Raw genomic sequence first — 21,855 nt, 5'->3', positions numbered from 1 at the left:
CGGGGGACAACAACAGTGGGAGGGCTTCTAGTGTCCTGGCCCCATTGCTGGACCTCCTGATGGCGCCTGGTATTTTTGGCTACTGCGTGACATAGAGTGTTGGACTGGACGGGCCACTGGCCTGATCCAACATTGGCATCTCTTATGTTCTTAATTTTTGTAATCATGTCATGTTAATACTTATCTTTTGCTTCAGTTCTGTTTATTGAATGCCCCGTTCTGTCTATTATATTGACTCACTCTGCGTAGTCTGCCTTGAGTCCATGTGAGAAAGGTGAACTATAAATAATGCAAATAAATAGCACAGAAAGAGTATGTGAACAATAACGGGTTGAATCTTGTAGATCTGTTCTGCTAATGCTGGGTTTTTCCTCTGACACAAGTAGCTTTGTTTATTGGCTGTCTCAGATTGAATTGTTTTCTGTATCTTGTAATCCATCTTCAGTCTCAGCAAGAATAAGCAAGTGTAATAAAGCAAACCGAAATGGAAACCTCAAAAACAATTACCAAACGATGGAAGCAGCAGCCGGTTGCAGAACCGATTCAACCCTTTGGTCTTTTAAAATCGCCTAACCAGACAACGAAGTAGCCTAGTGGGCCCCTCTGGGGAGCCATGGAGCCACATTTCAAATAAAATGTACTTGTTTTGTTGTTGTTTTGCGGAAATACAAATATAACTTCCTGAAATTGGATTACTGTAGGGACAGAAAGAAGAGCTGCAGCATACCTCCAGGACTTTGTATGTGGGTAGTTTGGACTATGGGGGGAGGGGTGTAATGTACTGCCGCCTTTCCACGTGTAAGGCATCAGCCTGACATGCCCGGACTTGCCCGGGCTGGCCAGGCACAATTCATCTGTAGCTTCAGTCGATAGACAAAGGATCCGAAGGATCCTAGCCGGCCCAATCAAAGGGCTAGCTTCCCAGCCAGGAGACCAATGGTCGCCCGGTTATTGTAAATAGCCTATCGGGAGTAGGGGGTGTGTTTAGGTGTACTTGGTGGCGGGCTTTCTGAACGCATATAAACCGGCCTGTGAGCGGGTTTCCTTTGTCTTGTTCCTGACTTGCTGAATCACTCTTGCTGAATCACTCTTGCTGAATCACTAATATTTGTTCTTTTCTTTGGGGGGGAGGGGGGAGCTGCTGCTCAGGTGATTCCCTCCCCAAAACCTTTTGTCTAAGCTTACAAAGCCCTCGTTCCTTCAAAGCCTTGTATGTTTCAGTCAACCTTCAGTGACCTTTGTAGGCTTAATTCCTGACGCTGGTTTCTCCTGTGAATCCATTTACAGGAGAAACTTGTAATTGTCCTGGATTCCTTTCTGCCTCAGAGAGAGAGCTCAGAGCCCTGCCTTACCCTGTGCCTGTGTGTTTGGTTGCGAACGCTGGAGATCTGGAATTAAGTTTTGAATTTTCAGTCTCTTAAAGTTTATGTTGCGTCGCTGTATCCTTTAAAGCTCGAGAAAAATCCCCGGTAGAGGCTGCAGCGATTTAGCTTTCAATCAGCAATAGGCAGATGCCGTGTGACAGTTCTTCTTTGGACTGAAATCCTGTGGCAGGAGCTGTTTTAAACTGGCATGGATTTGTGTGATGTTGGTTCTCCTTCGGGATGGCAGGTTCTCTGTTGAACACTGGAACAATCATAAATAATCTTCTTCTTCCTCCTCCTCCTCTTCTTCTTCTTCCTCCTCCTCCTCCTCCTCTTCTTCTTTCTCCTCCTCCTCCTCCTCTTCTTCCTCCTCTTCCTCCTCCTCCTCTTCCTCTTCTTCTTCTTCCTTGGAACACCCTTGGCTGTTTATCTTTCGCAGAGTCAACCGTATGGTGATTCATCACTCATTGCTTTGGATTGGCTACGTCCATGGACCAAACTGTATAGGACTGTGCCAGTGATGATTCCTGTGCTCGGTGGTGGTAGAGGATTCTTCTGTGGGCCTTGATGAGGGGACTAGTCTTCATGGAAGCAGGCAGTAGCCTGATTTCAACATGATACCGACAAGGCAAAATCATATGCCTCCGTGGTTTTGCATGGATTCCACATCTTGTCCAATGTTAACAAATTTAAATTATTTACCAATTTAATATCAATAATTAATAATTTATTTTAAATACTTTTTAACTGTTCGTTGATTTATCGTATTTTACCGAAATGTTGTAAACCACCCTGAGTCCATGCATTCCTTGTGCCTGCAGTGGCTGAAGAGGCATGTCGCAGCTCCTGGGTCCTTCCTTCCTGGGTCCTCTCTGCTGTGGTCCACGGGGGCGCTGCAGATTTGATAGGGGCACAACCCCCAGCTCCCCCCTGCTGGGTATGGGCCTGCCACGTAGGGTTTTAAAGACAAGAGATGAACAGAGTTGCTTTGCCACTGTCTGCCTGTGTTTAGCAACCCTAGGCTTCCTTTCTTTCTCCACACCCAGCCCAGCTGCACATATCTGACATGCTACCTAAGCGTCTTGAGTGGGATACAGTGATTCCCTGTTATATATTATATCGGAAGGATAGGGGGGGAAGGGCTGGAGGTGGGGCAGAGCAGCTTTTAAACTGAATATTGGGGGAAAGCCGACAGGAGATGAAAAGTCTCTGGTTCGGGTTGGCTCATCTGAGAGAGGTGAGGGGGTACCGGTTGCTTTTCTACAGGGAGGTGGATTGAAATTGTCCACAGAGGCCATGGCTGGTGACATGGACTGCCGGACAACGACTCGAGATAGCAAGAGGAAGGATGCAGGCTTAACTTGTAAGGGAAATTACAGCTGTTTCTATACAAATGCTAGAAGTGTCCGAGGTAAAATCGGGGAGTTGGAGTGCTTGGTGTCGGAGGGAAAAATAGACATTGTGGGTATTTCTGAAACTTGGTGGGATGAGGAAAATCAGTGGGACACAGTGATTCCCGGTTATATATTATATCGGAAGGATAGGGGGGGAAGGGTTGGAGGTGGGGTAGCTCTGTATGTCAGAGAGGGTATAAAGTCTAGAAAGATTGAGAGGCTAAGTGAATTGGATTCGCTTCTGGAAGTTCTATGGGTTGAAATAGGGGGGCCAAAAGGAAACTTAACACTGGGAGTTTGTTATCGCCCACCAGATCAAAAGATAGAGGAGGATTATAAAATGATGAATGCCTTAAAGATAGCAACTAGACAAAAACACTGTGTAATAATAGGTGATTTTAACTACCCACACATTGATTGGGTCAATATGTGTTCTAGTCGGGAAAAAGAGATTGAGTTTCTAGACACTCTAAATGACTGTGCTATGGAGCAGATGGTCACGGAACCTACCAGGGGAGAGGCGATCCTTGATTTGGTCCTAAGTAACACTCAAGACCTGGTGAGAGATGTAAAAGTGATTGCACCGCTTGGAAACAGTGATCATAATGTTGTTGAGTTCATCATTTGTACAAATAGAGAATTGGCCAAAAAGACTCACACAACCATTTTTAACTTTAAAAGGGGTAATTTCTCTGATATGAGGGGACACGTGGGGAGGAAACTGAAAGGAAAAGTAGAAAGGGTCAAAACAATTGGGGAAGCTTGGGATCTATTTAAAACTACGATCCTAGAAGCTCAAAAAATATATATTCCGCAGGTTAGGAAAGGCACAAACAGGTATAGGAAAAAGCCTGCATGGTTAACAAACAGAGTAATGGAGGCTGTAAAAAGTAAAAAGAATTCCTTTAAGCAGTGGAAAGCTAGTCACAGTGAGGCTGATAAAACGGAACACAGGCTATGGCAAATAAAATGCAAGTCTGAGGTCAGGCAGGCAAAAAGGGAATATGAGGAGCATATAGCAAAAAACGTAAAAACCAACAATAAAACTTTCTTCAAATACATTAGAAACAGGAAACCAGCCAGGGAGGCAGTGGGGCCCTTGGACGACCAAGGGGTAAAAGGAGTATTGAAGGATGATAGGGAAATGGCTGAGAAGCTAAATGCATTTTTTGCCTCCGTCTTCACTGTGGAAGATGAGAAGTGCTTGCCCACTCCAGAACCACTGATTTCAGGAGGGGTGTTGGAAGACCTGAGTCAGATTGAGGTGATGAGAGAGGAGGTCCTAAAACTGATAGACAACTTAAAAACTGAAAAATCACCAGGCCCAGATGGCATACATCCGAGAGTTCTGAAAGAACTCAAATGTGAACTTGTAGATCTCCTGACAAAGATATGTAATCTTTCCTTAAAATCTGCCTCCATTCCTGAGGATTGGAAGGTAGCTAATGTCACTCCCATCTTTAAAAAGGGTTCCAGAGGAGATCCGGGAAATTACAGGCCAGTCAGTCTGACGTCGATACCGGGTAAATTGGTGGAAACCATTATTAAGGAAAGAATTAGTAGGCACATAGATGAACAAAACCTATTGAGGCAGACTCAGCACGGTTTCTGTAAGGGAAGATCTTGTCTCACTAACCTGTTAGTGTTCTTTGAGGGGGTGAACAAACATGTGGACAAGGGGGATCCAATAGATATTATTTACCTTGACTTCCAGAAAGCTTTTGATAAAGTTCCTCATCAAAGGCTCCTAAGTAAGCTCAAAAATCATGGGATAGAAGGACAAGTCCTTTTATGGATCAAAAACTGGCTAGTTCATAGAAAACAGAGAGTGAGTGTAGGTGGGCAATTTTCTCAGTGGAGGGTGGTAAGCAGTGGGGTACCGCAGGGATCAGTACTTGGTCCACTGCTTTTTAACTTGTTCATTAATGATTTGGAGATGGGAGTAAGCAGTGAAGTGGCTAAATTTGCGGATGATACAAAGTTGTTCGGGGTGGTGAAAACCAGTGAGGATTGTGAGGCACTCCAAGGGGATCTGTCAAGGATGGGCGAGTGGGCGTCAACATGGCAAATGGGGTTCAATGTGGCCAAGTGCAAGGTGATGCACATTGGAGCCAAAAATCCTAAATATAAATACACATTGATGGGGTCTGAACTGGCAGAGACTGAGCAAGAGAGAGATCTTGGAGTTGTAGTGGATAACTCACTGAAAATGTCGAGACAGTGTGTGACTGCAATAAAGAAGGCCAATGCTATGCTGGGGATTATTAGGAAGGGTATTGAAAACAGATCAGCCAATATCATAATGCCGCTATATAAATCAATGGTGCGACCTCATTTGGAATACTGTGTGCAGTTCTGGTCACCACACCTTAAAAAGGATATTATAGCTTTGGAAAAAGTGCAGAAAAGGGCAACTCGAATGATAAAAGGGTTGGAACACTTTCCCTATGAGGAAAGGTTAAGGTGCTTAGGGCTCTTTAGCTTGGAGAAACGACGACTGAGGGGTGACATGATTGAGGTTTATAAGATTATGCATGGGAAAGAGCAGTTAGAGAAAGAGGTACTTTTCTCCCTTTCTCACAATACAAGAACTCGTGGGCACTCCATGAAATTGCTGAGCGGTCGGGTTAGAACGAATAAAAGGAAGTACTTCTTCACCCAAAGAGTGATTAACACATGGAATTCACTGCCACAGGAGGTTGGTGGTGGCTACAAGCATGGACGGCTTCAAAAGGGAATTAGATAAGCATATGGAGCAGAGGTCCATCAGTGGCTATTAGCCACAGGGTATAGCTAGGGGCTCTGGGGCAAGTGATGCTCTGTCTTCTTGGTGCTGGGGGGGGGGTCAACAGTGGGTGGGCTTCTAATGTCCTGGCCCCACTGGTTGACCTCCTGATGGCACCTGGTATTTCTGGCCACTGTGTGACACAGAGTGTTGGACTGGATGGGCCTTTGGCCTGATCCAACATTAGCGTCTCTTATGTTCTTATGTTCTCACCTAAAACAAGACACTGGGCCTGCACAAAGTCTCATGGGTAAGTCTTGTTGCTTCACCGGCATCATGTTTAAATCAAGCCACGGCAACAGAGAAGCAGGGGACAGGCGGCATTGCTGACAACAAGGGTTTGCGGAGTGGCATCCACAGAATAAAGAGCTGAGGAATACAAAAATAGAATTCCAACTTGTCCGTATTTATATTCTGCCAGGGAGCTGTTGCTCCGTTGGCATCACAGCTTTGCTGTTCACAGGCTGTGTCAGCAAAAGTTCTGGCCTTCTCGGGTGTCTTTTTCTGCTTTGGCATATAAGTGAACTTCCTCCTAAGAGACGAGTGTTCATCAGAGCAGCGTTATGCAGATTTGAGTGCATGTAACTCTTGGTTTATTGAAATTTCTGCTTCTTCATCATGACACTATGTTAACTGAAAACTTTCATCTCTGGAGAACAGAACCCATTCTGCTGAATCACTGGATCCTAGCTTGATAGAACCTTCCATTATGACATCCCTGGTATTTAATTAATGGGGCAAAACAGTATTAACAGCAAGGCATTTCATAGCCTCTCTATCAATTTGGGATTGTTTCTCAAACAGAGTTGCAGAGGATAGCCATGTTGGTCTGCAGTAGAACTGCTGTATTCGAGTCCCATAGAACCTTCAAAAAGGAAGCCCCCGTCTGATGACGCAAGTCGACCTGACGGGGTGTTAACTGGGAGGAAGATTCCTTCCTGCTTAAAAACACGAATCACGTATACCCCATGATCAAAGGACTTCTTTTTCTTAGCCCAGATAGCTCTAGTTATTTCTGTGGGATAAAAAGGGAGTAAAAACTCTTCACTCCTAATGGGCTAGGTAGAAGCACCACAGATTTCAGATCAGTGGCATCTGTGGGTGGAAGCCACAGTTCTCAGTTTACAATGCCTGACAGTAGGATGTTTCGAAGGTCATTAATTCATAGGGTCACCATAAGTCAGAAGTGACTTGACGGCACTTCTCACACACACACACACACACACACAACATCTTATAGAGCAACAAGATTTTTGGGTATCAACGTTTGGAAGTTAAAGCTCTTTTTGTCAGATACCTGTTGAAGGGAGTTTTGCTGTCGAAAGCTTCTACCCCCACAATCTCGTTGGTCTCTAAGGTGGTACCGGACTCGAATCTCACTGTTCTCTCGGGGAGAGGTTCAGGTTTGGGTTCAAGCAGTGGTGCACTGTGCACAGTGCTGGTTAGACCTTGCTTGAAAATTCAGTCCTGTTCAAGAGTCTTTGTGTGAATAGCTTGTAAGTCCATGCCTTCACACAAGTCAACGCACTCAGTAGGATAAGACATCTAGTAATGCTCACTAGGCCCCCTGATATAAAATTAGACTTCGTTTCCACCCTAACATTTGAAATGTGGTTGCCAACTCCAGGTTGGGAAATTCCTGGAAATCTGGGAGTGGATTCTGGGGAGGGCAGGGTTTGTAGAGGGAAGCGACCTCACCACACCAGCCTTTTGCTTACCAGGGGAGCTGATCTCCGTGGACTGGTGATCAGTTCTGAAGTACAGTATTATGCTGGGGATAATATGCAGATGTAAATCAATTCAAAATTAATCAGAGATCAAGTGTGGGTAATCTCTCCTTTGCATGCTGTTTAAACCTGGAACAGTGACTGCTTAAGGCTGAATTATCAGAACGATAAACCAGGACTGTATCGTATTAAACACTACCTTCTTAGATGGCAGGTGCTTCGGGGCTATAAAGTATAGGTTCATCAGGAAAAATGTAAATGGATTTTACTGTGAGGCAGATTTTTTAATAAGCAGCTGACTTTTCAATTGCCTATCGACTCTTCAGATAGATTTTGATCTTGTTCTTAATTGAAGCTAGTCTTAATTGTGAAAGGCATCATGAAAAACACACTTGTACTTTACCGGTCCCATCACAATTATCTTTGGCGTGTTCTTCGGTGGAGAAGATTTTTCTTACCACCTGTGAGGCATTGTAGAAATACCTACTCAGCAAAGTTGGTCCATGCTGCCAATTTGTAGAGCCCTCAAACGGACCTTTTTGAGACCCATGGCATTACGGCTCCAAGCGTTTATTGCAGACAACAGAGCAGACATCTGATATTTCATGGTTGTGGGTTCTGTGCGGGCACACGTGGGACTGCATGATTGCAGGTCAGTGGCGGAGAAGAGCTTCCAAGGATTTCTGGAGTGTTCCCCCTCCCCTTTTCCCTTTCCCTGCCCAAAGGGTCCCGTGACAGAGGCGGGATGAGCCGCTCCTTCCCTCATTTCTCTTCTTGTTGCCATGAGGAGAGGGCGGCGCACCCGGATGAGATAAGGGCCCTGCGGGACACCCCTAGGTCCCGTTGGTGGGTTTAAATCTCCCGCCACGGTCCTATTGGTTCCCAAGTGGAGAGTCTAGGGGCCTAGTCCCCATTGTTCTTACTGAGTCAAGCTCTGGGGTATTCGCTGGCCCCTGGTGGCGGTCAGCGGACATAACAAGAAGGGTATCGAGGTCCCCAGATTCTTCGGAAGATGAGCTCTTCGGGGTGCCTCCCACGGGCCCATTGGAGTCACAACATGGAGGGCAAGCAAATCTACAGCCACCAAATCATTGGCCCTCCCAGCGAAACCCATGGGGCCTGTTTTCATTCATGATGCCATTGCAGTGGGCACAGTGAGCATCCCCACAGGCTCCATACCCATGGTGACCTGTAAAATATTCCATGAGATCCAGATGAGACCACCAGGGTTCCCCACATCACGGTTCTGACCCAGAGGATGCAATCTACCAAATTTCAGAAGCAGGCTCGGAGAGCACTTCAATGTCATATCCTGACGATATGGTCAGTGACCCATCAGCTCCCTCTCCAACAGAGGACCTTGAGATATATTTGGAGCAGTTGATCTGAATGGTGAAAGCCCTGAGTCTAGAGTTTAATACTTCAAAGCTGCAACTGTCTGATCCTATAATGAAGGCTTTATACAGCCCTGACTTGGGGCCCTGTGGCCCTCCCACTGTTGCAAGGGATATAGGACATAACTTTAGCCACCTGGGCTAAACTGGACGGCACCAGAATGGTCAAAGAAGCTGGGAAACCTCTACAGGATCAGGGAAGAAGGCTGCGACTACTTGTTTCACCACCCTCAAGCAAACTCCATAGACTCAGCCAAGGGAAGAGCTGGAAGCCAAGAGGTTGTAACTGCCTCTCGCGAACCCCCAACGAGAAGTTGTACAGTTATACATTGAAAAGGATTGTGTTCTGGAGTGATGAGCATGGCCTTGAGCCACAATTGTCTATCTAAAAGTGAAAGGGATGTGGACTCAGTTGATATCCATGCATCTTTTTGAGAATCTTTCATGAGAGGGGGAGAAGCAAAATTTCTAGTCATTAGGTAGCAAAAAATCAAAAGAATCACAGGTATCAACGGGGAGGGGGTAATATGCAAAAAAGGTAACATGCCATAGGCACAGGGGGCTCTGGAAGGGATTTTGGCATTTGGGCCTCTCACTTGTATGCTCACCATCTTTCTTTCCCCTTTCCTCCCAAGGCTCTTAGTCTTATACCTGACCCCCTCCACCTTTCCTAATATTCTTTATTGTCTTAATTGTTACCAAAAACCAAAAAATATTCTGCGAATAGCCAAAGGTGGTAAAATATGCTAATTAGAAGTATTTATAAGCATTTATATTATTTGTTATTAGCACAGAACAGCGAGATTTTGTCCATTGTTTTATTTTCCTGCTTGCAGGTATTTGGTTTATTTTATTTATAGATTCTTGAAAGCCCTTGCATTCACATTCAAGAGGGTGGCTTTCTATGGAAACAGAGTCAGAAATGTGTCTTTCCTTAAATTTTCATCCATAAAAACTAAGGAACTTCTTGAGATGAGGACCAGACTCTTAACATAAAGTGTCCACTTAACCCATGTATTACTAACCCACTGTCACCTTCTTAACGACATTAATTCAGGTATTACTTTATTCACTGACATGGGTTTTCGGTTTACTTCTTCAGTGCAATCCTAAGAATACTTATCTGGGAGTAAGACCCACTGAATTGACCTGAGTAGGATCCTGAATACACCTTTTTAGGATTGCTCTCAGGCGACAGTCTAAGCACCCTTGGAAGAAATTAAGTCTTCTTGAACTCTGTGAGACTTATTTCCAAGTACGCCTTTAGGAGTGGAGAGTCATCAGAAACCTTTTTAGAAAATGCCCATGGTATACATACTAATTACAAAGAATCTTGGAAGCGTCAGCATTTTGGCTAAAGATTATTTTAAATAAATAATTAAGTTGTACGTGCAGGTTTTTGTGAAATGAATGGGGAGTTCTCCCTCCCCCCCGCCAGATAGCTCTTGTGTTAATGCTATCCTTTCGTTGAAACCAGACTGGGGTGATGAGTGGCAAATCTTTCCTGTGGGCTGTCTGAGTAATTCTATTCTACAATGGCACTTTATTATATTTTGAAGCCATGGGAGAATTAGAAGACCCACACTAATTTTAATAAAGCAGCCATATAATGATCAATTATCTGTATACAGGAGTTCAGTTTAATTAACTGTCGATGGCCCTCTCTCCACATGCAACTCAATTTCTAATTGAACGTTATTACTATCACTTGAGTTGATGTTTTGCTTGCATGTGTTAAAGCCCTTTTCACACAAGGTTAGGGAAACATAGATTTGTTATACATGGGAAAAACTATACAAAAATACTAAGCAGGAAAGATTGCTAGAGGCGTGTGTCCATTACGTGCTGTCAAGTGGCTCTGTTATATGCTGAAAATTGGATCTGTTAAGTGGATTAATCTACATAAGGGTATAAAAATTCAGTGAATATTGCAGTGTGGGAGAATATTCCTAACTTACGTATCACTGGTACATGATGCCCAATAGATCAAGGAAAATAACACCCTCTATAAGAAATTTATGTTGGAGATGTAAAATGTGGTGGTGAAATAGGCCTGCTGTGGCCTGCAGGCCCTATTCTACCCTGCCCTTCAACGTTTTCCCAACACCTGGAAAGGCTTTTCTTTCTCTCTCAGGTAACCCGCTGCCACCACCTGACCTTTGTAAGGAATTGCCTGCTGGGAGGGTCAGGATTCCTAGCTCTCCTTCCAAGATCTGAGGCCTTGCCTCTGTGTCTCTCACTGACCAGCACCTGGTCACCACAGGGACAGTTTACTGCCTTGGAGGAATAGCCTCTTTTCAACTGCCTGCCTTCCCCCGGTGGTCTGTTTAAAATAGTATGTCCAAGCTGGTGGAGGTCTGTGTGGCACAGAGAAGCACTACCAGCATCAAAAGTTATAAAGTATTTATTAAAAAGAAAATGTTCGTAAGCATACTTTTAGCACAGTGAGGGATTCAGAATGGGTAAAACACTGTCCCTCCCTCTATATATGCCCTATCAGTTGTTAAAATATAGGACAGACTCCTAAATTTAGGGAGTTGCAAATCTCCACCGAGTAACCATTACCTTGGTTATCTCCACGACAGCACATGGTCAGTTAAGAGTTTTGTCTGCCCTGATGGGCTCAACATGAAAAGCCCTATCAGTTGTTAAAATATAGGACAGACACCTAAATCTTAGGGAGTTGCAAATCTCCACGAGTAACCATTACCTTGGTTATCTCCATGACAGCACATGGTCAGTTAAGAGTTCTGTCTGCCCTGATGGGCTCAACATGAAAAATACCTTCCTCCTTGCTCCCCTGAGTTTTATTGCCTCTCTTTTCCCCATCTACTGACCAGGTCAGACCAGGTCAGAGAAGTGTTCCCTGCAGCTTCTTCCTGGAGATTATTCCTGGAGCCTTTCTAGTCTAAAGTCCTACAGATCTCTGTTCTCCTTTTGGAGAAGGAGGAGAGCTTGACACACCCGCTATCTCTTCTGCTACATCTATTAGCATTTGCATGAAGGTGGGATGAGGTACGTCTGGAAAGCAATTGAACTGACGTCCCCCCATTCCTGCCTGTTTTCTGCCCAGAGAGAGAGAGAGTGAAGGTTTTGCTAATTTCAGACCATCAAAGAAAAAATGCATTTCTTCACACAGGCTCATAGGGTCTTTTATTCATATTTGGTGGCAATGCCTAATTAGAAAGATCTTTTGGAACAAAGTATTTAAGAGAAATTACTCATATAAAATTACAATTGGATCCTGGTACAGCACTTTTGTATATTATGCCAAACGGAGTTTCCATTAATAAGATTTATTTGATATGTACTTTGTTATCTTCTGCCGTAGTGTTAATTGTGCAAGCGTGGAAGGAAGAAAAAGCACACAAGGTAGATAAATAGTTAAGGAAAGTGTGATATTCAGTGTTAATGGGAAAATTTATATGCATAAGAAAGGAAGGAGAAAGACAATCACAGTATAAAATTCTTAAATGTTTGGTCCTCCTTCATTGAATACAGGAATAAAGTTAAACCAAAAGAATCAGTAAAAATGGAAATAATGGACTGAGTTTAGATTCTCCCCCTTTCTACGAATGAGTTGTTTATAGGCTGCTTATCTCACTGAATTTAGGTGAGATATGGTATATATTATTTATAATCTGCCTGACTCATTAAGATTTAGGTTTTGTAAATGTATGCTTACTATGTATTGTACTGTTTACTATGTCTGTGCAGAAGCTAATAAAAATTTAATATGTTTATGTTCTTAAAGTGAAAAGCCTGAAACTGTTTCCCATTTTTTCCCCTTCTTAACCTCCCCTTCTCCACATCTATAATATATATAAATGGTATATGTATATATATGTAAATGTATATGTAAATACATATGTCTATATTTGTATACATATATATGTATATATATGTAAATATATACTGAGAGAGATCATTAAATTTGTTTCTCTCTTGGGGTTGTTTCCCCAGTTCCTTAGAGGAGGCTATAGTTAGACCATTGCTGAAAAGGTTTTCCTTAGATAAAAAAGGAACTAGCCAATTACCACCCAGTGTCAAATTTACCGTTCCTGGGAAAGATGTTGGAGAGAGAAGTTGCTGAACAGCTTCAGAACTTTTTGGATGAGACTTCTGCACTCGATTCATTCCAGTCTGGCTGCAGGCCTGGTTTTGGGACAGAGACAGCCCTTGTAGCTCTTCTAGATGTTCTCCAGCTGCAGTTGGATCAAGGCAGTTCAGCACTTCTGAGCTTGTTGGATATCTCTGCAGCATTTGATATGGCGGACCACTCAGTTTTGGTCCACTGTGTTGCTTCCATTTGGATTCGTGGCATGACCTTATCCTGGTTTGTCTCACTTCTCCAAGGACGCAGTCAGAGGGCATTCTTTGGGGTCAGGGGTTCTTCTGGGCAGCCCTTGGTCTGTGAGGTACCCCAGGGATTGGTCCTGTCCCCTGTGTTGTTTAACATCTGTATGTGCCCTCTAAAGGAGCTCGTCAGGAGGTTTGGGGTTGGTTGCCACCAGCATGCTGATGACACCCAGCTCTTCCTCCTGTTGGTTAAACTACCAGAAGCGGCTCTGTCTTGTCTGGATGCCGTGGTTGAATGGTTGATGGAGAGCCAGTTGAAACGTCATCCAGCCAAGACTGAAGTAATGTGGCCGGGTAAGACTAGACCTGTGGGGGGATGGTAGCTTCCAAGTTTGGATGGGGCCCAGCTCTCATTAGTGGGCTCTGTGAAGAGTCTGGGGGTCTGGCTGGATGCCTGTCTTACGTTGGACAAGCAAGTGTCCACAGTTGCAAGGCAGGCTTTTTTTCTATCTACACCAGGCCCATCAGCTGCCCCCCATCTGTCTCAGCTGGACCTGGCCACAGTGATTCATGCCACAATTACCTCCAGAATAGGTGATTGCAATTCACTCTACGCAGGGCTGCCCTTGAAGGATCTTTGGAGAGTTCAGGTTGTCCAAAGTGCAGCTGCTAGTCTTCTGACCAAAACATCTTGGTCTTCATGCATACAGCCGCTCTTGAAGCATCTACATTGGCTGCCTATTGGTTTCCAGGTCAAATTCATGGTGCTAGTTTTGACTTTTAAATCCCTAAATGGTCTGGGACTGTCATACCTAAGGGACCGTGTGACAGACTACATTTAAAACACTGTTTTCCTAATGCAGCAAAATCAGAGAAGGGAGGGTGAATAATTAACTCTGCGCTAGAATGTTGAGCTTGAGTGACAGGCTGCTCCTGTTCTCTGGCCAGCGCCAGCTGAGGGAAATATAAGATTAGCTGTGCGCTGAGGGGAGAGGGAGTTTGTTTTGTGTTCAGCGGTCATTACTGTTCAGTAAAGTAAAAGTTCAGCTTCAGGAGTGGATGTCTGAAGAGTTTGACTAAAAGTCTGTCAGACAGACTTTTGAATAATGGGAGAGACTCCTGGTCTTAGCTGTGTTCAACGTAACCTGAGGGAGAATTCCATCTAAGAATTCAGAGTCTAGTGTGAGCTGAAGTACGTTTTCACACAGACGCCAAGAACTGGGGTTTGAAATTTTGGCCAAGAGTGACTGGGCAGCAGGCTGAAGCTCTCATTCAGGCCAAACGGATTATATTTTCAGGGAAGAAATATAAGTCCTGTCCAGTGATACAGGGAATTGGCACTGAGGTAGTCCCTGATCTGTTGTGGAAAGAAACAGTTATAGACTGCTCAGGGGGAAGAGGAAACATTGTGATTTCAGAAGAGGGGAAATAATTTGTTACACCAAAAGAGGACTCCTGTTTTCTCCGGACAAGTTCCTGGGCTGGGCAAAAAGCCAACAAATCAGATTCTGCCACAGGGTGGGACATTTAGATTTATAAATTCGCAAACATTATCATGCTACTGGGGGCCAGCTCAGTACCTGAAGGGAGCTAATATTTTTGGTAGGAAAAATCTGCCTCAGAGTGGGGTGAATAACAGGGGGTCCATCATAGACTGCCTCTTCCTTTACAACCCCCCTCGGCGGCCGCAGTCATCATCTTGCAGCCTTACTGGTGGTGATGGGCCCTTGGGTGAGACATCTGGTGTCCACCAGAGTGAGGGCTTTTTCAGTTGTAGCCCTGTCCTGGTGGAATGCCTCTCAGATGAGACCTGGGCCCAACGGGACCTCCCTAGCATCCACATAGCCTGTAAGACTGAGCTTTTCTGTCAGGCTTTTCCCAGGGAAGTGTATTTTGGGGGCTTAATCCTGGATCCACTGCTGTCAGTTGTAAACTGTTTGCTTTTTATTCTTTGTATGTTATACTGTTTTAACTATATTTATTACTTGTTTTTAATACTGCTGTGAACCAATCTGAGGTATTTTTTCAGGTATAAAAATAAATGCATAAATATGCAAGGGAGAAGCTTCATTGGTGCTCAACTCTGTTTATTGATGCAGACGTGTCAGATTGCTGCAGTTTTACTGATGCTTTAGTGTTGTGACTTGTGTTGTTTGACCTGGAAGCAGGGTTGCCAGACCTACCGTGGCAACCAGTGTGTGTGTGGGAGGGGGTTGGGGGGGGACATGTGTGGGGATAGTGTTGTGAGTATGATGATGGCAGTTCCCAGAGCTAACACCATCACTTCCGTGTTTTCCTTGGAAGTGATGTTATCATGCCCGTGATCCCGATGACCCCCCCCCCCTCCCCTGGAGAGGTCAGTGTGGGAGATCTGCCGCACCAATCAGGGGCTAGGTAGCCCTACATTCAAGTTGTTTTTTCATAGTATTTCAATAATAATAACACCACCAGCAACAACAGTTCTTCTTTGTCTTCTTCTTCTTCTTCAACTGCAGTATGGCTATTCAAGTTGACAAGTTCAATTTTGAGAGCTACCCGGACTCGCCTGGTGAAAGAGCACAATTTACAAATCCAAGGCAGCTGGAAGAAGAGAGACAACAGGCAAAAGGTCTGGAGATCAACAGCAAGCTAGACATTCTCTGGAAAATTATATCCTTTCAGAATCATCTCCCCCCCCCCCCCATAGGCTCTTGTAGCAGGCCTGTGACCTTTCATTCAAATTATTTCTAGGAAGAGGTCTGCAAGAAGAAAGTGTTTGAAATAGAGCACTTAACATAATTATTGAATTCTTAAATTTAATTGCATTCTCAAGTACTTAGATCTTTCACTGTGTTCGGTATAAGGCCTTACTATTTTCTGATTCAAGCGTGCACATTCCATCGTTTGAGAAATGAAGAGAGAAAACTGTATCATGTACTATTTTTGCAAATTTCAGACTTTCGTTTTTTTAGAGAGTTCAAAGGTAGTATAGTACAGGGAGATGAGGAAAGGCTGTGAAGGTCTGGGAGTTTCCAGAGACATGATAGAAGTTTATAAAATTATGCACAGGATAGAAAGAGTGGACAAAGAGAACCTTTTATTCCTCTCCCAAAATACTAGAACTCAAGGGCATCCCATGAGGCTGATGGGCAGTAGATTCAGGATGGACAATAGGAAATACTTCTTTACACACAGAGAGTGATTGCAACGTGGAATTTGCTGCCAGAGGCTATAGTGATGGCCACAGGCATAAATGGCTTTAAAAGCCCCATTGAGTTGCTTCCAGGATGATCTTGGAGCATGTTTACTGCTTCCTAAAGAGGACAGCAGGCTTTTTTGATGACGGGGCCAGGTAACTTTAACAAGAACCACAAGGGCCTGCTGGTTGGTTGGCACCCCGTTCTTCCAGTTTTCTGCCCCTTCACAAAACAGTTTCATACGTTGTTTTTTTCCCCTGTGTTTCGACTTTTACCAGTCAAAAATTTTCCTTGGGCTACTTTTTAAAGGAGCAAATGATCTGGCTGTTCAAGCTGCTGATGCCAAGGTCCAAAGAGGGATGGCAGTGCTCCTCCACAAAGGCCCAGTCAGTTTCTCTTGCCATTTACCAAGGTCCATCATGGTCTGCAGTTCTGGTGGTTAATGAAGAAGAGAGATGTTTAACTAAGAAGGTGCTCCTGTTCACTTCACTGCTCAATATATGCAGAGATGTTCTCTGAGGTTCAGGAACATTGTGCTGTAATTTAAAGGAACAAGATCCTAATTTTCATTCAGACTGTATTATGTAGTGTATTTTAATGTGCTGAGAGAAGTTATATTAAGAAACCAGTTTTGGGAGCGTGATTTGGGGGGGAAAGTCTTAAGCATGTGCTGATCCATCTGCTGTTGTCTGCACCGCGGAATCGTGTTGCTGCAGTTCATTATCTGAACAGATGGCACACCGTTTTTAGACAGGCTAATATTTTTTCAGCCCGTGATTCTTTTTTTATTAATATTTTCTAAATATTTAGGGGGGGGTATTCAAAATAAGAGCTATTTCTGAAGCACTTTGGCAGCTTGAGTAGCGTTCTTGGCAAGCAAAGGTGGCGCTTCGGCAGCTAGAAATGGGAAATTCTTGCACTTGGTTATTTAAAGGGGTGGGGAACTGAAATAATTGAGAAAAGGGTTTGTTCGTGTCAGTGCTTCCGGTTCAGATCTGGCAGAGGAAGAGGCCTGTGAAAATTGGTCGTGCGTGGCATTATTCATTCCAATATCTATCTCTTCCTTTCCCTTCTTCCCTGCCATGTATATTTGTACCAGGGATCCAAGTTTGATATGTCTATTTACTATGTTGGGGGTTAACTAACATGGAGGTTTGGGTTCGTAGATAAATGGACAGTACCATTGGAAGGGGGGCAGTTAACAATAGAGAAGCAGCTGTGAGAAGGGGAGAGCAGGTACTCAACCTCACTGAGCTCACCGCTTCTCCATTCCAGATTGATCAACCATGGTCCCTGCCACACAGCAGAAAAAAAATGGGCAAAGTGCGCCCTATTCAGAGCCACTCCTAAAGAAACATGCGGCGGCGGGATCACATAGATCCCCTGAGCCGCCGCGCCGTTGCTCCCCGGCACGATCAGATGCCGGGGAGGAAGCTACCGACCGGAGACCGAGACAGCCGGTTGCGCATGTGTGCACATGTGCAGTTCGGCCAGGAGGCTCGGATGCGCTGGCAGAAGGACGTGCTGGTGATCCCACGGCCATGCTTGATGCGGCCTTTCTGGTAAGTCCACCTCTGTAGGTGGTTTCTTTTAACTACAGATTTTCGGCCTGAAGGGCTGGATTGGGGACAGGTGCGCAACGCTTCCCAGATGTTGCGGTGGGATCTCGCCCATTTGCTGCGCCTCCGATCCGTCCCTCTTCCGGCCCTAAACCTGTGTGACTGGGGCCCATGCTGTGTTTTCCCACCGAGGGAGTGTTTGCAAATATGTGTTTGGGACCTTCACGTGAAACAGTTGGGCATGTTCTGCTAGACTGCCCCATCTGTGATGACCTCAAAAATGCATTCATCTCTCCCGTCCTCCGAAAGAAATCCTGGGAAGATCGGAGGAAATGTATACCTCCCTTCTTCTTGCAGACCTTGAGCCTGGGACCACAGAGAGTTGCTAGATTCTGTGCAACCACTAAAGCCAGCGTGATGTAGCTTTTAAGCAATGCTCCCTCTAGCCTGTGGAGTCTTGTGAGCAAAAATTCTACTTTGTGAGCAACTGACCTTAAAATTGTGAGCAAGTGTTTTGGCTACTGCATAAATTAATTGGCTCTGGAGCCATCCTTCCTGAGCTAAGACAACAATGTGTGAGCCGGAGGCTAAAAAACTGTGAGCTAGCTCACAGTAACTCACCTTAGAGGGAACACTGCTGTTAAGAGTGGTGGTCTCTTATCTGAAGAACCGGGTTTGAGTCCCCACTCCTCCACATGAAGCCTGCTGGGTGACCTTGGACCAGCCACAGTTCTCTCAGAACACTCTCACCCCCACCTACCTCACAAGGTGCCTGTTGTGGGGAGAGGAAGGGAATGAGATTATAAGCCACTTTGACACTCCTTAAGGTAGAGAAAAGAGGGGGTGTAAAACTTCTTCTTCCTCCTTCTCCCCCTCTCTTCAGTGGTGATTTAATGAAATGTATCTTATCTTTAAGTTAGTAGTTTCCTGTAAATATTTTGCTAATATATGATTTATTCTGCTGGTCTATGACTGTAATGAATTAATGATTTATTGGGATCCTCACAGATGGAAAAAGGAAAGGAAAGGTGTGCAATCTGGAACTGAGTAGTTATGCGGAAGGGGTTACGCACCCCCTTCTCCAACTTCTTTGTGCTCTTCGTATGCCTGCCTTATCCTGAGTCAGACTATTGGTCCATTTGGCTCAGTTGTCTGCTCTGACCGGCAGCGGTTCTTCAGAGTTTTGGTCAGAGAAAGATATTGCTCAGCGTCTGCTCCCTGAGATCCATTTGCCTGTAGAAACCTGGGACTGGACGGTTGATAGTTCTGCCTGACATGCAAGTGCTCTGCCATTGTAGTATATGTGATGCCAAACTAAGCTCCTTTTGGCAACCAGTCAACTCCTGGTCCTGGTCCTGGTCACACAAGCGGGATATTGCGCCGCTGAAGGGAGGCAAATTAGAGCCAGAGCAAAAAGAACCGCGGTAGCGTGATCTGACACACCCCCTTGGCTCCGTGTTTCGGCCTTCGGCAGGCGATCAAACATAGCGCGGCAAAACGGACGTTACGCATTTGTGCGCATGCGTGGGACAGGGAATGGCGCTGGCTGCGACGGGCTACCAGCACTTCCCCGATCAGATGCCTGGAGTTGCCGCGCATCATCCAGAAGGCAGTGCTCTGTTGCCGGGAACCTTTTCAATGCGCATTTTCGGGCCAAAGGGACGGATCGGGGACGGGTACGTGACGCTTCCCAGATGTTGCGGTATGATCATGCCCATTTGATGCGCCCTCATCCCATCCGTTTTGCGGGGCAAATCCTCCCATGTGACCGGGGGCCCTGTCTCTCTTTCTTTATGGAGCTCAAGATTCTCAGGACGTCTCCCATCCAGGCCTGGATAAGGGTGAGATTTGCTGAGATTCAGCATTGTTGCTATATGACCCACCTTTAGAGCACATCGTGGTGGAAAATGCTGTCAAGTCACAGCTGGCTTATAGTGACCTCATAGGGTTTTCAAGGCAAGCGACATTCAGAGGTAGTTGTGCCCTTGCCTGCCTCTGCGTAGCAGCCCTGGACTTCCTTGGTGGTCTCCCATCCAAGTACTAACCAGGGCCGACCCTGCTTAGCTTCTGAGGTCTGAGGAGACCATGCTAGCCTTGGCCTTCCAGGTCAGGTCATCGAGCATAAAGGAGCAGTAAAACTATTGGGGCAGTGAGGATGAATGGTGGCAGCTGACACTTGGAGGCAAAGGATAAAAGGAACTTCAACTGTTGTTTGGTATCAGTTTCAGTTAAAAATTTTATGACTCCAGACTCTGGAAGTATTAAGGGGCAAACAGGATAATATTTGTGGTCCCTGTCCAAAGAGCCATGAAACTATTTCCATGTCCCAAATAGGCTTAAACATATGTATTTTTTTTCTTTCTCTCTTTTTTGTATATAATAAACTTCCAGATTGCCAGTTAAACTTACAAGACTTTACTCAGTAGTATCTCTGCAACTAATCTGAGGAAGATCTTTCAGTGTAGAGGTGAAATCGGCAAATGGATTCTGTACAGCTGGAGAGAACACGTCGATGATTAAAAATGCTGGTTGAAAGTAATAAGCAAAAAAGAAAACACCACTGGCAAAAAATGAACACACAAGCAAATAAGCAAGTATATAATAATCAATTAAGCATAACAGCAAGTATAATATAAATCAAATAAGCATAACAGCAATTATAATATAAATCAATTGGCCAAAGTGCAATAATAAAGCATAATAGAAACAGAGTCTACAATCTTTCCATGTATCTACTCCAGCATAGAAGCAATATCAGAGTCCTAATTGGAGCGCAAGTCATCAAATTTTCTGAGCCATAAAAAGCCGACGCGTAATCCGGATGCCTGATGCCACGTTTCGAATAATTCTTATTCAAGCATGGCTGTAATGGGACCCAGTCTCAAAAGCTGGCATATACTAAGCCAGAATGGTCAGTCAAGGAGGAATAAGGCAGACGGGAGGATAGGAAATTAGTGAAGACTGATGGGATTGCACACCATTACCGACAGAACCTCCTGACCAGCTGAGATCAACGGTGCTGCGTCAGTTCAAGTTTGAAAAGCCAAATGGTTGTGGGAGGGGCTGTGGCTCAATGGAAGAACCTTTACTTTGCATGCAGAAGGTCCCAGGTTCGATCCCTGGCGTCTCCAGTCAAAAAGGACCAGGCAGTAGGGAAGGGGCTGTGGCTCAGTGTTGGAGCATCTGCTTGGCATGCAGAAGGTCCCTGGTCCAATCCCTGGCATCTCCAGCTAAGAAGAACTAGGCAGTAGGTGATGTGGAAGACCTCTGCCTGAGACCCTGGAGAGCCACTGCCAGCCTAAGTAGACAATAGTGACCTTAATGGACCAACAGTCTGATTCAATATAAGACAGATTAATTTGTGGGCCATGAAAGACCTCTGCCTGAGACCCTGGAGAGCCCCTGCCAGTCTGAGCAGACAGTACTGACCTTGATGGACCGACAGTCTGATTCAGGATAAGACAGATTAATTGTGGGCATGTGGACATGAAAGACCTCTGCCTGAGACCCTGGAGAGCCCCTGCCAGTCTGAGTGGACAATACTGACCTTGGTGGACCGATGGTCTGATTCAGTATAAGGCAATTCCATATATTCACACTGCAGTTTGTTTATATATTTATTTAAACCACTTATTAGCCACCTTTCTCCCTTATGGAACTCAATTCGGCTTCCAATATAAATAAAACAGTTATAAAAAGGGAGGGAAAAAAACAATATAAATAATACAACAACTCTAAAAACATAAAAACTCACAATTTAAAAACTCCTATTAGGACTGCCAATAAATTAAAAAAAAAATCAAATGTTGTCCTGAGTACAACTGTCTTCAGCTGCCTCCTGAGATTGACAGCGAGAGTGCCAGGCACACCTCCTCGAAGACATTCCATAATAATGGGGCTGCCACCAAAGAGGCCCCTCTCTAATGGGCTCATCAGACAAGCTTCTTTGATGAGTGGGACACTCAGGAGGGCTTCTCCCTGTGATCTTAACTCCCGGGCAGGAACGTATGGGCTCTTTTTGTAGCAGGAACTCCTTTGCATATGAGGTGACACACCCCCAATGTAGCCAATACTCCAAGAGCTTACAGAGCTCTTCTTACAGGGGCTACTGTAAGCTCTTGGAGGATTGGCTACATTAGGGGCGTGGCGCCTAATAT

At 44.9% G+C, this 21,855-nt stretch overlaps 1 long non-coding RNA gene across 1 annotated transcript in view; it reads left to right on the top strand.

The window, feature by feature from the left end:
* The window catches only part of LOC107116910, a 73,174-nt gene extending 57,588 nt beyond the window's left edge, over positions 1-15,586 (top strand). The window contains exon 3 of the long non-coding RNA XR_001482722.1: positions 15,459-15,586. This is a non-coding gene — a long non-coding RNA (uncharacterized LOC107116910). The remainder of the gene's footprint in view (positions 1-15,458) is intronic.
* Positions 15,587-21,855: the final 6,269 nt, after the last annotated feature.

The sequence above is a fragment of the Gekko japonicus genome, unplaced genomic scaffold (assembly GCF_001447785.1).
Source record: "Gekko japonicus isolate JY-2015 unplaced genomic scaffold, Gekko_japonicus_V1.1 scaffold2492, whole genome shotgun sequence".
Lineage (NCBI taxonomy): Eukaryota > Metazoa > Chordata > Lepidosauria > Squamata > Gekkonidae > Gekko > Gekko japonicus.
Note: the sequence above shows the minus strand (reverse complement) of the source record. Positions and strands in the feature narration are given on the sequence as shown.